The sequence below is a fragment of the Fringilla coelebs genome (assembly GCF_963513975.1).
Source record: "Fringilla coelebs genome assembly, chromosome: 2".
NCBI classification, from domain to species: Eukaryota; Metazoa; Chordata; class Aves; order Passeriformes; family Fringillidae; genus Fringilla; species Fringilla coelebs.
The window spans coordinates 27,392,684-27,410,567 of NC_140029.1; the positions used below are offsets into that span (position 1 = coordinate 27,392,684).

Sequence of the window (17,884 nt, forward strand, 5' to 3'; positions counted from 1 at the left end):
CCCCTCTCCTCCCCATCTACTTGCTCCTCTTGCTGAGTCCCACAGAGCAGGGGGTAACTGTGTTGGACACAGCTTCCGGCTGCTATGGTCCTATAACAGTTCTTTAACCCATACTGGAGTGCAAAAGGTGTATTGCTGTATTATCCTATAGCATTTTTCATTTCTTAAAATTTGAACTAAGAGTCAGCTTGTAAATATATAGCAGCACATAACACAAGGGATGTTAGAGGGGTCCTTAAAAATCAGGCTTCTGTAAGAAGGTTTTTGTTTTGTTTTTTTTTCAGAGTTGTATTTACAAAAATGACACAGTTTTCTTTGCATACACAGGCCTTTGAGTAGTCTGTTCCCTGCTGTGCATCATGCTTGTCAATGGCGTGTCCTATAGGGACAATGCAAAAGTAAAGCTATATTTAATAAAACACCCCGGTATTCCCCCAGGTGTTTTGTATGCCTGTACTTTTGGATGACATTCCTGTGCCTAAAATAACACTCAGATGCATTCCCTGGGGGGAAGGTGGAGTGGCCCGACAGAAACACTGCACTTCCAGAAAATGAGATGCTGGGATGACTTTTCATGGTATTTGTTAAAGCCACAAGCAGAGGCATTTTTCAATTCCGATGGGTGCATTAAAGGGACCTGCTCTGGTGGGGTGGGTTTTATGCTCTTCCACCTGCATCTTTGGGCAGGAGGAGGAGGAGAAGCAGAGCCCGCTGCCTGCGCTGCCTGCCGGCGCCTCCGCCGCTCCTGGGCGCCAGATGGTCACTGCGGCAGGCACACACCATCACCCTGATCAAAGAGTCACTTTCTTCAATGCACCTTCGCACACAGGCCTTGACTTACTCATTTTTATTAGGAAAGGCTTTAGTAGCTGTGCAGGTCTTGGAATGCTGTGTGACAGATCTTTTTGCCTACAGCCCACACTGAAGGAGACAGGCAAAGAGGCACAGCTCTTCAGAGCATGATCCATGTTGTCTGGAGGGGGATTTAATTTCTTTCAGATATGTCCCCAGTTCTGACTTTTCTCATTAGCAATTTGCAGTTCCTTTGCAAGTCCTCTGTATTCTTCTGGATTTTGCTGTGTCTGAATGGAGCTACCCACTTAAAGACCAGTTATTTTGGAAGCTCCTTCAAACATAACTAAAAAAGCATACAATCAACAGCCAGCTAACAAAGCATCAAACAGTCTCTGCCAAATCAGTGGCAGCATCCTACTGATATTTTGCTCTCTGCCAGGATGGTTATTTCCTTTGAAAGCGAAGCGTTGCCCCCCTACACAGCATTTTAAAGATTAAGCATACAATACCATCAAACTCCTTAGGTAAGGCATAGATTGCATTACTCATTTGAAACTAGGAAAAAAAAAAAACACACTAAGCTGAAAGACTATAGAGCCTTGTAGTAATTTAGAAATAAAAGAACCATTACTTTAATTCATGCTGGGAGAAGACAATTTATCAAAGGAAGAGTAAGACTTCTGCCAGGTGCACACTGCTGATCCAGAAACACGCCGGGCAAACACGCTCTGCATCACTCACCCTAGACGGGACCTTCCTATTCCCAAGATCTTTGTAGCAATTCAAGGTCAGATCACTTTCTTTACTTTTTAGCCACTTTTTCTTCCCAAGTCTCATTTTACTATGTAAAAAGGCAACACAGTAGCCCCCAGTTCAACAGAAAAGAAAGTGGATTTTACTCCATTGCACACTTCATCAATGAAATTCTTATGCAATACATGCTGGGCTTTTATTGATAATTAATTGGTCTGGCTAGAGGATGGTTCAGGTCTCTGTTTTTACCTTCACCTGATGCAAAGGAAGACTTTTAAGAAAAACAAACCAACTGCCAGACATAAATTTGAAATCTGGCTTTGTTTTATTTGGAAACCTTAATGTGGGAATTTGCAGTTTAGGTGCTTGTGTTCCTCTTCTCTTTCATGGGCTTATCTGTGGGCCATCTAGGAGCTCTCCTACACAGAGAAGATCTGGGCAACTGACAGTGGGAAGGACTTACAAAACAAACTGTTCCAATTATCAGCTACAGCTTTTCTAATTCTGAATCAAAACTTTTCAACTAAAAACTCTGTAGAGGCATTTTTTAAGGTGAACATGTCATTTAGTGGAAAAGATACCCTCTAACATTGAGACATTTCCCAGCCTTTCTGTAAGGCTCTATGTACCCATTTTAATTTGAGCATCCCATGTAAATCTTGCATTTACTGTGGCCCAGGTGCAAGTGTCCTCTAATGCTTTTCGAATAAAGCTACTTGTTCTGTTCTAAAGCTTTAAGTGTCTGCTGAAATCAACCAAAGAGAGAAATTTAATATCACAATTACAATTTAAAAACCAAACAAAACAAAACACACAAAAACCAAAATACCCTCAACCAACCAACTAACCAACCAACCAACCCCAAACACTTAAGATAAATTATTGAAGCTCCTTTGATTATATACCCTGGCCAAAAGATCTAGCTTTCAATGGTCTTTTCATGGTCACATTATATTAATGGTTCCTAAGAAGCATATTTTTTGAAGTTTCCCTTTATTATTCCTATTTTTGGTTAATTCATAAGTGAGAAGCAGATCAGATTCAGAAATTTTCTCTGGACTACATCTGAAAGGAAGGAGCATTAAGCATCTTTTAGAAATAGAATAAAAACAATCTCTGCTGCTGTTTGCTAGTTGCAATGTGGTTCTTAGAAATCTTCCTCTGATCCTGATTATCTTCCTCACTGACAACCTTTGTGCAGACAATTCTGACCTATCTACACCCCTCCTCCTCACTTGACTTTCCCAACTCAAAGGAAAGGAGGTTGGCCAGGACAGATATCCGACTGACACCGAAACTCCCCGAGCCCTGCTGGTGAGCATGGCCTTCCTATTTTATGTTCAAAACCTCGGCTCATGCCCTGTCCTATTTCCCCTCAGGTCTTTGTTCCATGCAGCAGCATCTCAGTCAGAAATCATCACCTTCAGAACGTCCATGTGGTCTTTCCTACAAAACCTTCTAATCTAAACCATGATTTAAAGTATCATTCCAGAGATCAGACGAAAGCAAAGCAGAGACAGGCAAGGTTCAGGTGAGGCAAAGCCCATAGAGGTGTTTCTCCAGCCACTGCAGGAGGCTCACACCTTCCTCCCTGCTTCAGCAGAGCAAAACCTCCTTACCTTTCCTATGCCCATTCCATGCATGAGCACTGCCACAGCAACTGCTGGTGGACAACACTGAGCCTCTGCACGACATCCTCAGCATTCACTTCATCCCCTGCTCCACCACTAAGTCCCTGCTCATCCATGGGGCCCCATCTTGGCATCTTCTGCCTCACTATGTCCAGGAAGGGGAGCTCCCTTTCCAAGCCTGGCCCCAGCAGCATCGTGCTGCTCCTCTCCCCATGCCACTCAGCTTCACAATGTGGTGGCAGCCTGGCTGTCCTGTGAGGAGCTCAGCAGAGACCACCACCCCACTGTCTTCCTCCAAGTCAGCTCTTAACCTGTGCTTCACTGTGAGGAACCCCTGCCATCAACCCCCTCCCCAGCTGCCATGAAATCTGGTCAGGCACAACGCAGGTGGCTGCAAAATTAAACAGCCTCGACATCTGACTGCATCAAGTAGTTGATTTGCCCTGCTGGTTTATTGTGAAGCTAACTGGCATTTGGCTATGATGTGTATTAAATTTCAAAACTCTGTGTGGGTGTGTATAGAAATAAAAAAAATTAAGAAAGGAAGAAAGGAAGGGATGAAGTCACAGTCGATGACAACAGCCAGTTTCTTTTTCCTGCCACTAAATCCGTGCTGGCACGATGCTGAATACTGCCAAAGGTTTCTTTTTATTTCAGCAATCAATACTGACGTGAAAGCCTGAAGCGTTAATATGCTGAAAATCCCCCTTGCAGAAGACTCAATGATATGTTGGCAACTCAATCATTCTGCATTTGTGTTTCAGCAATGTCAAATAGCAGCAGTTAAGCAGAAACCTGCTGGCAAATTGACAAATAACAGCCATGAAGCAATTAACTGGCAAAGCCGGAGCATTCTTCATTATGTATCCTGAAGAACAAAAGGAATGGGAAAAAACCCAAACATGCTTGCTTCCAATAAATTCTCCCAGTAGAAAGCTTAGTAGAATGTGAGCTGCCCAGATAGAGCAGGTCTTCAGTTTTCAAAAGTTACAGAAAATAAACTCTTCCCCCAATGTGCTCAAAAGCAACACAGGCTCCAACAGGGGTCAGAGCCTGCCAACTTCTGCATGCAGGACTTGGTGGAGGAGGTCACTACTTCAAAAAAATGTCCAATGCTTGCCCAAAGTGCTAGGCAGGTGCTTATAAAACAAGAAATCAAAAATAAAATAAATAGGGCAAGGCATCCGGCTACTAAACCCAGACAGAAATGCTATGATCCAACGTTTCTCTCAAACTGAGTTTGTGTTTAGATCCTTGAAAGCCTAGAAATCTCTTGAGGCTCCAGCTATGGCTCCCCTCTACAACAGCAAAGCAGAAGATTGTTTTTCTGCAGTGTGAAAGCCTTGTTAATGCTGAAGGGTAATTTCTCTTGCCAGGCTCTTGCCTTGTGAAGCTCAAACTGTGCAAAAACCTCCCTCTCACTGCTTCAAGGGGTTCCCTTGCACATGGAAATCCCCCACAAGAGGCAGGTGTGATTCTGCCTGCCCCATGGGGGGGCAGTGTCACCTGACCCCTATGTCAGGGGGTGAAAGAATGAAAGAATTGGAGAAAATGCAAAAGGTGGAGTATTTAACTCCTCTTTCCCTTTGCTCCATGAGTCTTGATCATCATCTGAGTCAGTGGGGAAGCAGGAGGGGCTAAAGCCAAACAACCTCAGAACACACTGCTGGAACAGCCTGATAGGAACACTGCTAGGGACGATAATTTTTTTTTTAAAGTCTGTAATAAGTCACTTCAGCAAAACAAACTGGCATGTTGCTTGCTGCAGTCCTTCAAAATTCTCCAAGATCTATCTCCATATCCCCCATACTCCAAATATATTTCTGAAGAGTCTGTTCCTCTGCATGAATGTATATACATTTATCTCTTTCATCAAGCACTATGAAGTGTAAACATCCAAAGTAAATTCAAAGTCAATAAAGAAGAAAAGGAAAAAAGTAATGAAAAGTAATAAAAAGCATGCACATCTCAGTGGTAAAATACAGTTAAATGCAAGCTATTACTATAGAGCATAAATAATAATTAAAACACATACTGCTAATTTTTTGCTCCATTACTCTGAAGCATCACACATTACTCTGAATTTCCCAGTCTACACAAGCAAAGATTCAGCAGCGACAGTTTGGACTGAATTTACGTTTTCCAACTGGTAGGAAACTCCCCACAAGCAGGCTGGGTAGCACTTCAGCATATGGTTTCCTGACACCCATAAGAGCTCTACAGAAATCCCAGCAGCTGTGCTGGAGAGGACAAGGGCTGCGTGATGGAGCACCCATCAGCAGGACTGCTGAGGAGGAGACGGGCTACTCTGCTCCCTGTAACTACCCTGTTAGTGGGATCTTGGCATCCAAAACTCCCATTCAAATCAGCTGAGAGCAATTTAAATCATGAGCCTGCTCAGATCCCTTTAGGACACAGAAGTGGAAGGCAGTCTGGCACGACAAGCAACTCCACTGTATTGGCAGTGACAGCCGTGTCTGCCGGACCTGGCAGGGCAGCAGGGACTGTGCACTGCCTGCTTACTCCTTGCCATCCTGCTCACTGTGCTCCCTCTCAGTTTAACACCTTTCCAGGGCTACACCTTTCACCTAAACTAAAACATGTTGCTTAGTCAACCCTAGGAAGCAGGAGAGAGCATTTGCACATGCAGCGAGCTAAAGAAACAAGGGGTCGAGGCAAACTTTATCCAGTGCAGTTAAACCAAAAAATGTATACTACCACAAGATCTGTGACCTGCAGAGTTTTTAGTGGCTTTTGTCCTCAAGAGGAACTTTCAGGGTGACAGATCATGAATCATCATCCTATCTCACAGCAAAACTTTCAAAAGTGCTTTGTCTTCTGTGTAAGATGCTTCGTCTTACGTGCAGTGATTCAGAAATACAGGTCACCTGTCTGACATACCTCAACAGTGACACTGCAGCATTTGCTTTCACTGAAAGCTGATTGCAGGAAAATTAATCAAAGAGAATCTAAATTCGCACGAAGCAGAGACAAAACCTGGTTATGTGCTATTAGTCAGCTCTGCCTGACAGATCAGTAAAAGCCTGAAAAGCCACACTTCGCATGTACAACCTTTTTGAAATCAACTTTAAGAATAAAAGTATTTGAGATGACAATAGAAACAGCACCATGGAGAATGAAAACTGAATGTGATCATTTATATACTCCTGAAAGTGGCATGTTTATTGATAGTGCCATATAGGTATTAAATAATCACAATAAAAATAAAAGTTCTTAGCTAAAGCTTTACTGTTTTATTTGACAAAATGGTTAACTAATATTTAGGCCCTGACCCTCACTGCAGATAGGCTGCAGCCCTTGTGACACCTGAAGACACATGTAGACAATGCGCGCTTGATGTGTGCATGGCTCCCACCTGGAGTAGAAGGGAAAATGCTTTTCCAAAACTGAAAGGTCTGGGAATGTCTCTACACATTTGCAAGAGGCAGCCTTTATACATGGAGGGGAAGCGTCCAAACAGATTAGGAGCCTATCTGCCATTTCCAGAAATGACTTCTGCAATTAGTAAGAAGATACCAGGGGAATTGCTCAACAGATGGAGCATGAAGGCAGGCAGGTACAGCATCATTCTAGCACATCACCATTGCTCTCCAATGAACAGGGAACAACAGAGCTCACCAGCCCAGAACAGCACGGGATGGTGTTCATCCTCTTCAGCAATGGGCCAATGGAGCACAAACTGATCTCTCAAGAAAACAGTGTCTGCTGAGGTTGTTTTGTATTGTGCCAACAGGCACAACTTGCATTTCACCTTATAAGGCCCATATTTGTACATAGCAAGATTAAAGAATGTCTCAAAGTTTCTCCTAGCAAATGCAGTTGATGCATGCAGCACAACTGAGAAAAAAACAGCAGGCTTTCCACTGCACAGCTTTTCACATAGGTCTGTACAGGATTCTCCCCTTGACCAGTATTAGAGCTGAGTTGGTTTTACAGTCCAATGCCATTTCTCTTAGAAAGATTCACAACTTGAATGGAAGAGTGCATCTGATCCCATAATTGCAGCGAATAGCTTCATGTCCTTTGCACAGCTCACATTGCTTCAGCCCCTCCCTATCTATCAATATTAACACATTCAAAGATCTCTATTTCTTAGTAACCTGTTGTTTAAGTGAAGTATTTTCAAACTACGTGTCCTCCTATTAAACAACACGTGATATTCAGGGCCAGGTTGGATTTCCAGCAGTGAGTTCACAGCTATAGCTGCCCAGAGAATGAGTGGGTAACACCAGCCAGCTGTTTAACCACGTCAGTGCAAAGTCCCTCCAGTTCTGCAAAACCCCAATGCTTCCAAACTCTTTGTTCTTTAATAAGTGATACAGTGAACACACTGCTGGAATTGCAGGTCAGTTTCTGGTTTCGGTTGAACCACTTTAATTCCAATGATCTTGATGAAGTGGTGTAGATGTGTAGAAAATTCCTACCTGGTATAAAGCTTTTCCTTACAAGTAATCTTCTCGGAAACAAAGCTGAATGTCTGGCAGCCTCCATTGAGGAGAATATTTAGTGATGTCTTGTGCTGGCTGTAGCCTTCACAAAAGCTAGGTATGTTCTAAGAATCTGTCCTTCACCTTTCAGGCAGAAAACATTCACTGGATCCTAAGGACCAAATATGACCCTGATAATTTTGTGCAAGGATCTCAGTGAAAGGATTGTCTGCTGTGCACAGACACTTCAGAGCAGAAGCTGGTCTACAAAACATCCCAACCAATAGCTGACACAACTTCTAACCCACGTTTGCAGTGTGGCTTCCTGAGAAACCATCAGACAAAATATGCCTCAGCTGACTGCCTCACAAGGGCAAGAGCCACCAAACACTTCCTGAGCTTCAGGAACGGGTGGTGGGTTAACACAGAAAAAACAACAAATAACAGAAGAAAAAATTTTCCAGAGCAACTCTACTAAGCAAACTGACAGCCATGTGCTATTTGAGCAGTTCAGAGAGGAAAGACAGCACAGTTGGCTGCATTTAGCCTGCCAGAGCCACCAGGAGAGACAAATCAAATAGGAGCTCCCTTGAAGCTGCAGAGAAACACAAAAAAAATCTCCTTATATTCAAGGCACTACAACATTATATCTTTAAGTTTGCCTTGTGTTCTCAATTCAAAGTGTCTTAAAACCTTTAAATAAACATGAAATCTCTCATTGATTACTCCCCAGATGACACCACTTTGGTCAGAACCATGACCCAGTTTTCCCAGCCTCCTGACAGAAACAGTCCTTGCTTGCTTTTTAATAAAAGAGATGAGTTAAAAGTCAGTTCCCTGTGCAATTTTGAGAGCCTGAAGTTTTTTCAGTCTTCTTCACTTCCACAATGGCAGCATTTACAGCTCTGGAATTTTCCATAATTCCTTATGCTGTAGGTCACAGCAAGAAAAAAAATAACACTTTGGGGAAAATACAAGAAGTATTGCATAAAAGCCCATAACATGAATCTCTGCTGCAACTGCTTCATTTGATCTTTCCTGGTGGAAGCTGACGAAGCACGGGACAGCTTACATTTTCCAGCAGTGTCTTTGTAACTCTGCTAGCCAGCCCAATACCTCTGGTTTACTTTCCAGCCTTTCCACATCTTTCTTTTTGGCTCTTTGCCTTGTGACTCAAGTGTTTCCTAAGCAGAAACCCTCTCCCACCCCAGAAAGGACTTTATGGTCCAGTCCTGCTACAGCTCATCCTGGCAGAGACCAGGCAGGTCACAGCTCAGAGGTCCTGCTCCCAGACTCTACTTTTTTGGGACTTTTCTATTGCAATTTTTTCTTTCTCAGCGGGACCACAGGGAGGAGAGAGGGGTAAGGAAGGGCCAGGAGATGAAGCTGCCCCAAAAATGGAGTGGGCAGCTGTTATTTACCATCTGGCAAAGCTCCCAGAGCTCAACAGAGGGAGCCCCACTCCGGTGAATCTTGCCCGGATTGCTACCCGTAGAGAAGAGACTTCATTATTTCTTTTTTTCCTTTCTTTTTTTTTTTAACATAAATAAATTCACACTAGGAAAATCTTTGTCCGCTCTTTCTCCCTCCCTTCCCACAAATGTTAACTTAAAGGTTACACAAAAGCTTCTTCCATAATTTCAACCACTGAGAATCAAGAAAACTGGCGCCTGAAACAACTCGAGCCACTTTGGCAGCCTCAGCTCACAGGCTGCAGCACCCAAAGTAAACAATCTAGAAAAATTTAAAAATTAAGGATTTTTTAAAATCAGCTTTCTGAGGTGACACAGGTGGGGGTTACTCTTCCATATGGACACCTGCATTTACTGAGGAGCTGAGGAGTCTCTGAGGCAGTCAGAGAATTGCAATGCCTGAAGGGTGAAACAGGGATGGTTTTTTACAGGGGATTGAGCAGGGTCACTGCCAGGGTTTCCAAGGACTATGGGAGAGGCAGTATGGCATAAAAGACCATTAAGGCCCTCTGATATGGGAATGGAATGAACAGTACCCACCCAAAGAACCTGCCTGTGGTGTCAGGCTGGCCTGTAAACTGAAATGGATAAACGGGTGAAGGATGAGAAGCCAGCCTTTATTTTTATATCTGATGAAGGGGAGGATCTGAAATTCCTATTTAAACCCTAACTTTACAAAAACTCAAATTTGATTTACTTATGCAGCTTTTATTTTTGCTTTATGATAAATAAATGTGGTGCCTAGGAAGCAGCTATTTCTGTTGTATCTTTTTCACTGCATGTGACCACAGAGCAGATTCCTGTGCTGTAAAACTGAAAATACATCCTCTGCTTTCCACTTGTCCAAAGTTTTCATAAGACAGCTTTAAAAAATGTACTCTAAGAGAACTTTCTGAGGTGGTATTCACAGTTTCATAAATACTGTATTACCTGAACTGTGCCTTCCCTGAACTGACAGGGCATTTGATAAATGCACCGTGGACTGCATACACAGTGGAGCTAAAGAACATGTTTCCTTGGTAGCTCAGTTGTAAACTTCAATAGGTGGATAAATTCCCATGTCACTAGAGAATATTTACAACTGAACCTTATTTATCAGCAGCGTGCCCTTACCAACAGCCCACACAAATCCTGTTAAACAAAAATGGCTATGGCTCTTTTCTCACAGTTAAATGAAAATCACGGAGGTTTCTTTTGCACCAAGACAGGTTTTATAGCCAGTGAGAAGAAACTGCATTAGGAGATGCTAATGTTGAAATATTCTTGGCTCAAAATGTCAGTGTGGAGGAGCTAGCTCATCCACATCTGCACTGCGTGAGCAGCCTCCTCGTCCCCTTGCTGTTGGAGAAGTTCTCAAGTGAGAGCCCATTGGGAGTGTCCATTCTCTCATTGTCTGAAGAAACGTACATGATGACCAACTGCCAGGAATTTAGAGAGATTATTTCCCCTCGGTTTGCTGTGATTAGCAATATGAAAATATCTGCTACACAGTAAAAATGAAAAATCTGTGCTTTTTAAATCACAGCATTTCAGCCCTGTTTATCAGAAGTATCCCCTGGTTGTTATTCTCCCTCAAAGAGTACCTTTTTTTTCAGAATCCCTGCCCACTCCTTGGTGGGACTGCATGCTCCCTGACATCTCCCACCCTGCCTCCACTTTGTTCCTCTACCCAGATCCCGTGCTCTGAAATGATTCATTAGCTGCAATTTAGCGGCACACGCTTTCTTCACGCAGATGATTAGGAGTTGATTTCAGGGCTCAGTCCCGCTGACAGGACAGGCTGGCACCTTCCTGCATGTCAGCCAGCCGACTGCCAGGAGGGCTTTAATCAGCTCTGGCTTTGACGTGTGCTGGGCACGCTGGGCAGGGGTGCCCACTGTGCTGAGAAGGTCAAGGAGCACCTTGCACTCCAGTGCTGCCAGTCCTCATCTCCTCTGGGCTGGAAAAGGCCCCTGCACTGCTGTGCTGGGCTCCCATTAGGAACAGTGCAGCTCCTGCCCTGCACGGAGCAAACCCCCGCGCAGTTTGATGTTCGGAGCAATAGCAGCTGGAGCAGACAAGGAAAACATCAAGGAAGATACAAGGCTTCGTAATGCAAATCATGCTTTTATATCATTCTCCCAAATCCCCTTTGGGGAGAGGAAAGTTGATTATCTACAGAATATGGGTCAAATTTATGCCTTAAGGATCTTTCAGTGCTTTAGCTGCTTGCTGACATACTATGGGGCTCCTCACTGCCTTTTCAGGTTAATGCTTTCAAAGCGCTGTCCCTGGGCATCATCATCATCATCATCATCATCATCATCATCATCATCATCATCATCATCTTCCTCAGTTTCATAATATTACCAAAAAATTAATTTCCTGCACCCACTCCCAGGAGTTTCTCTCATGCTGAACTTAATTGATGCTTCCTCCCGCACTCTGAGGAATGATTAAAATGAATGCTGCACATGTTAGGAAGCACCTTGGATTTCAAACTCTGCATGGTTTCTAATTAAAGAGACACACACAGGATGCTTGTGCTACATTTCACTCCTCTCTAAGGCTATTATTATTACATACATTTCAGCAGTAGTCAAAAGAGTCTCCTCTACCTCACATAATAGGATCCTGATTTAGACTGGATAATCACCAGTCGTTGATCTGGGTGAAAAATGTCTTTAGGAGAGGGGAAAGAAAAGGCTTGTGCTGTAACCAGCCCTCTGGCAGAGAAATTGATATTAATGACTGAAGTGTTTGAATTTCTGGCTAACCTAGAGCATATAGTATCCAATGTTAAGCACTGGCTAATGAAGTATAATAAATAAAAAAGAAAAACCAGTTAGAAAACCCCCATCATAATCAGGGTTGCGTGATGTTCAGAGATTTTGAGGAAAAAGGCACAGGTACATGAATGTCAGCACTATTCTCACACTTCCCTACCCACCATCTCCCTCCCAGTTTTCTGGTCTCTTTGTGTCTTGGTGATAAATACTGGATTCCTGGACAAAACTGCTTGACTTCAGGTACAATTTTTGAGATGTTGGTGACCTTTACCTACCTCAGGAAATCTTAGGACCCAAGTGCCAGGGGGGAAACAACCAGTGCTGAAATCTTGCCCCAGTCAGTTTGACATCTGCACCATCAGCACCTGCATTTGACATCAACAGGGCTGCAAACAAAGCTAATACCCCTGCTTTTCTGTGAGAAGATATGGGGCTGTAAAGCTCAGAGGGGAAAATATTTCACATAGATGTGTTATTGATACAAAGTCAGCTCATAAACCCTACCTTGCCAAGCTGTGCAGTCATTTTGAAAACTGCAGCTACACCTTGCTAGATGCAATGACCTTTCTGTTTTCTGAGGCCAGCTTCTGACTTTTCTTACATGGATGTAAATAAATCAAGTGCTCTCCCACTGCTCATAATGACAGTATTCCTGATTGTCACTGTTGTGGCAGCACACTCAAGCTCTGTGGCAAATGACACCAGGGGAAATGCCATAATAGCAATCCTATACTGCATTACCTGCTTGTTTTACCACCAAGTAACACTTAAAATATGGGACCCATTTGCTTTTCCAATGTCTTGTGAAATGCTACAGGTTATAAATAATTCAAACCAATAATAAATAACAGGATGTCTGGGCATTTGTTTTTCAGGTTTAAAAGGTAACTGTCTAACTTGATGAAATAAACTGCTTTTACTGAAATTGTTTTCTCTATTGATAAGGAAATTATTTTCAATTAGACACACTGCATATTAGCAATAGAAAAAGACTTAACAAACTTAACAACAAAGCAAAATAGTGCAGTGTATACATTTTTATTACTTATTCATCTCTGTATGGTTTCAAATCCCTTCGGAAGAGAATTGATCCCCTGTGCCTCTACAATCACAGGGATATTGCATGAAACAGGCTTCTTCTCTCTCCGTGTTATAAGACTGAAAAGTATTTTGCTTTTCAAAGATAGGTTTTAGACACAACTTTGGGAAAGGATTAGGGTGCATCTCACAAAAGGAAGAAGAGAATTTGGCCCCTGAAAGGGGCAGAATTAAGACGTACAACACTTCCCCAGCAGCTAAACCAGCACACTAGCTTTACTTCTTCCCTCCTTCAGCTAGCACCTCAGGCTCCCAGCCTGCTCTAACTCTTCTCACTGGAATTAGGCCCCTATTTCAGGACAGTGACTCTGGCAAGGAAGTGAGACATCTGCAAAACACAGGTGAAGTATGGAGTTCAGGGTTGCTTAGAAAAAATATAAAGATATGCTGAAAAAGTCTCCATCTTGTATTTCCATGACATCACAACCAATTCAGCTTTGTTTCTCTGCTCATTATTCTTAATTATTCCATCATTCTGCCTTCAAAAGCTATTCATAGTTATGTGTACCATATGACCTTAGCACATCTGAAATCCAAGGGTCTGCAAGTGCATTTTGTGAAATAGCAGAGAGTGCTCTGTGGTCAAGTCATCTCTCTCTGAACTGCTGGAGAAAGCTGCAGCTCCTTGGACTCTCTCAGCAGTGGGGCCTAGAAGAACGACTTTGAGAAAGAAGTGGCCAAGTGTGTAATTTTAGGATATGTGAGCCCATCTTCAGGCAAATCTTTGCTGGTAAGTGTGTCTGTGGGTTTAGCTCCCTGAGCTGCCTCTTCTGGCTGTGAGATGAGGACAATGTGCTGCTGCACAAGGAGTGCAGTGGGACTTCACATCTAATGGAAGGGCCCAGAAGGGATCCAGAACCTCCTTTTAGAGCAGCAGCCCCCAGATGGGCCCCATAGGCTCATCACTACCCTAAGCACACAGTTTCAGTACAACAGTAAGTGATAGCTCCAAGTCTGACAAAGTGCACTGGATCTTTCTCTTGAGCAGATGGGAATTACCATGCTATATTTCAAAGGATGGGAATTTAATTTCCATATCATGCCAGTGCTTTCTTTTCACCACCTTTATCCCCCTGGCTGCCAGAATCTCAACTAAGGAGTTGTCCATATCCTCGTTTGAATGTTTGGATTTAGAACTTGAAAGATTATATCTGTGCTCAGAAATTATGCATAAGTCCATTACAGCCCAACAACAATTCAGCTGTAATTGCCTAGCAGTGCAGGCTGGAACAAAGTAAGTATGAGCAAATCCAGATTCTGAGCAAATATGAGAAAAGTAAAGATATAATGGAGAGAGGCCCCTCTGAGGCTGCTGGACTCTTACATGGCCTCTGAGTCTAGTCCTTTGCAATCAACAAGAAATGTTGGAATAGATTTAATTCTCAGGTTCTCAGCTATTTTTTTTCCTACTTGCTGCACTTCACCACAGACAGCAAAGCACCTTCAAATCCCTCTCATGAACACCAAGCAGGAACTTGCAACTTTCACATGGCAAATGAAGGCAGCAGGACATAGCAGAAGCAATGTTGATGTCCTGCTCCTGATAAAGAAAAGAGCTCAGCGAATTTTGGTAGGAGGGCTGGGTCACCATGAAATGATAAGTACCAAGAAGAATTGAAAAACTTATCACCAGTGTAAGCTGAGTGGAAGAGAAAGCTTCTTTCTGACCACAGATGTAAAGAATGCTGCAGGCCTGAGCAGACACTTGGTATGCTCTGTGCCCCAGTGCACCCTGACCTGTGTCCTGGCTCCGGACAGGGACACACCCTAATCCTTGCAAGAATGCCAACCCCAATTAAGCTTTGTCACCCAACCTGCAAAAGTTCTGCAGCATGAGATGAAGGCAATGTAAGCATGATGCAGTGTGACAGTAGCTTTTAAAGCCCTTTGGGTATGTCAGTGTAGCACATACCTAGTGATTCATACTTCTAGAGCACTAAACATGCCATTACTCCTGCAAGAACCTGATAACTGTAAAAATCCCCAGATATGTAGAAGGACTGTTCAGCCAGTGAGATCCTGTAGCTACTAGATCAATGTCTTCTCACACAGGTAGGAAATGAGAAATTATGTGTTCAATAGTTCACAGACACAAATTTCTCCATAGAACAAAAAGGGGGAAAAAAATCAAACCCAGTTCCAAAACATTCTACTGCAAAGCTGTCATCCCCTCAATTTGGTCTCCATTATAACAATTGTTGGCTATTTTAACTCAAAAAAATTGCATAGAACTTTGCAAACTTTCTGTCCCGCAGGGTTATTTCAGTAGAAGTTGAAAAGTGCTGAGAGCAGTGGAAAGATCCTGTAGACTGAACTCTAGAAAATAATTTATCGGCACTAACGATGTCCAGCAGAAGTGACAGAAAATGCTCCTTAAGGGAGATCACGCCCATTTTACCTTTGAGTAGGTACTACATGAAAGGACAACAAAAGTTTAAGATTTTCCCTTCCCTGTTTGCCAGTATCGACCTCGTTCAGGCAAATTATCAGTCTGCATCTCCTCTGAACTTCCATCATTATGAGTGCACACACACCCTCAGTGTCTGATGTGCATACATTATCTACATGAATTAAACCAATTTGCATTTGTACACTGAGCAGCTGGCCTGAAATTTACTCCAGAATAATTTTTTTTTTTTTTTTAACGTCCAAAAACCATATATGCAGCTGGGATTGCTTATGAGTGAAAAAATGTGGTATCTTTATAGCCAACAGCATATGTATTCAGTATGCAGATCTACAAATATTGGACTCACTGCCAAAAATCATTGTTAAGCAAACTGGCTGACTCGCTGCATTTTCCTGATGAACCAGAAGGAACTTGCTGAAGAGAGGTAGAGTGCTTGCAAAAATTTCAGATCACGGGTTTATAGTGTGCACAATGCAGTGTGATCCAGCCAGTCCCAGATGAGCGGGTAGGTCCCTGCAGCAGAGCACATTTCTGCCTGGGGTATGAGCGTGGATCCTGGGGAAGTGTCAGCACCATTCTGATGAGCCCAGATAGTGTGGCCATATTCTTGCAAAGCAACCTGTGTGGAGCAAGGTCAGGGGCCCCTGCACAGAGCTGAGGTGAGTGTTGTAGACCCACCTAACAGCAGCCACAAGTGACAATGGATGAAGGTCTTGTTTTCTAAGGGGTTTAGTGGCCTCTTGAGGTGCAGAAGATGACACATGCAACTTTGCAACACTTAACCAGAACGGCTACTGCTTAGTTTGCAAAAATTAAAAGTAAATAATAATAATAAAAAAATCAGTCTTCATTTATGCCTCTCTTCAGAACATTAAAAAATGCTGATTTCCCCCCTACTTATTTCAGATAATGGAATCTACATAATGAGAATAATTTTTAATAGACCTTCTCTGTGCTCCTACCATGGGCATATTTTTACCCACTGTGTGGAGCTGACTTTGCACATATTCATTCTGCTATTTTAGCAGTAGGAGACTAGGTTAACACACCAGTCATTCACTCCTGGAGATCTGGATTCAGTTCCTGGCCTGCATGACAAGTGATAATGAGTTTGGTTATTGAATCTCCAGGGGATATTTGCTCGCATTACTAAGCAACCGCATAATTTGGCAAGATGTGTTAAGTATGTGCTAAGGATAAGACCAGGGGCCAATTGCTCAAATGACTGACACAATGCAGCCTCTCGCACATCACCGCACCAAGCCCCTCCTTTGTGCAGTTCTGCTGGAGGTCGGGAGAACCCTGCAGGATTTTCAGCCTGTCCATTGCACTCTCTGTGCCGGCACAGCCCAGTGCACAGCCCCGCAGGTGCGATCTGAACCTGCAGATACACAAAGAAACACAACCGGTGCTCCTGCCCTCAAACTCAGCACACAATTCAAGGCTACTTTAATCAGTTATGCATACTTTTTCAGCACTTGCTGTACTCAAGAAATGATAAAACATAATTAAAGCTGGGGGAAAAAAGGGATGTAAAAATAATTACATAGTAGTAACTTTTGCTTACCTATTGACATGGAACTCTGCAGGCTTGGCATTGCTAGGGCTTTCTCTGCAAACATAATGCTTACAAAGTTTCATTTATTTAATTTAAGCAAAATGACAATTGAAACTTGTATGATCACAAAACTCCATAAAAAATATGTTGCCCATTGCAAGTACCAGTAACACTGCTATGTCACACTGGCTAAAATTTCAGGCTTGAATTTCTTTGCAACGGGCAGATTTGGCAAAAATAGTCACTTATCCTAAGGGTTCTTCCAGCTGATCTTCTTTTGACCCTAATCTAGCTGACTGTGCCTCAGATTCAACAGGAGGCACAGGCAAGATTGTCTAGATGGGACAACCACGTGGAGAGATTGGGTCTTTCATGGATGATACCTGTGGGTGGGTACATAATTGCTACATTTTTAACAAGTCTGGCAATCTCCTTTCCCTGGACCTCTGTCTAATAGATCTGCGAGCTCTGAACACAGTGTCCATGCCAGGATTTGGGAAGAGTAAAGCAGACTTTGCCTTGTCTCTGCATTAGGATAGCACATGTGTGGGCGCTATACACCCAGAGCCCAAGCAGGCAGGATTGGCTGTGTGCTCCTGCACCTATGGATCTTGGAAACTTTGGGGCCAAAACACTGAGGTGTATCAGGAGATTTAGATACCTAAGGACAAAAGGTGTTCTTCATTATTCTTATTGCTGAGGTATCTACATTGTTCAGGTGAGGGATAGAAAGCAATCTGGATCCTTTCCTTGACATACTCCAGTAGAAATAAACCTGATTCATGGGCCATAACCATCTGCTACAGATTAAGGTTCAAAAGGGGTTAACACTTCCAGAAAATAGGAAATCCAGATGTCCCTTTATCACCCAGTTGTATGACAAAAGTCAGAATTCATTGATAGCTTTTACAGGAATTAAGATTAAGCACATGGCAGGTTTAAACCTGTAGA

At 43.0% G+C, this 17,884-nt stretch overlaps 1 protein-coding gene across 1 annotated transcript in view; it reads right to left on the reverse strand.

The window, feature by feature from the left end:
- Positions 1–17,884, reverse strand: part of SH3RF3 (SH3 domain containing ring finger 3) — a gene marked incomplete at its 3' end in the record, with an annotated part of 242,741 nt that overhangs the window by 89,969 nt on the left and 134,888 nt on the right. The window lies entirely within an intron of this gene.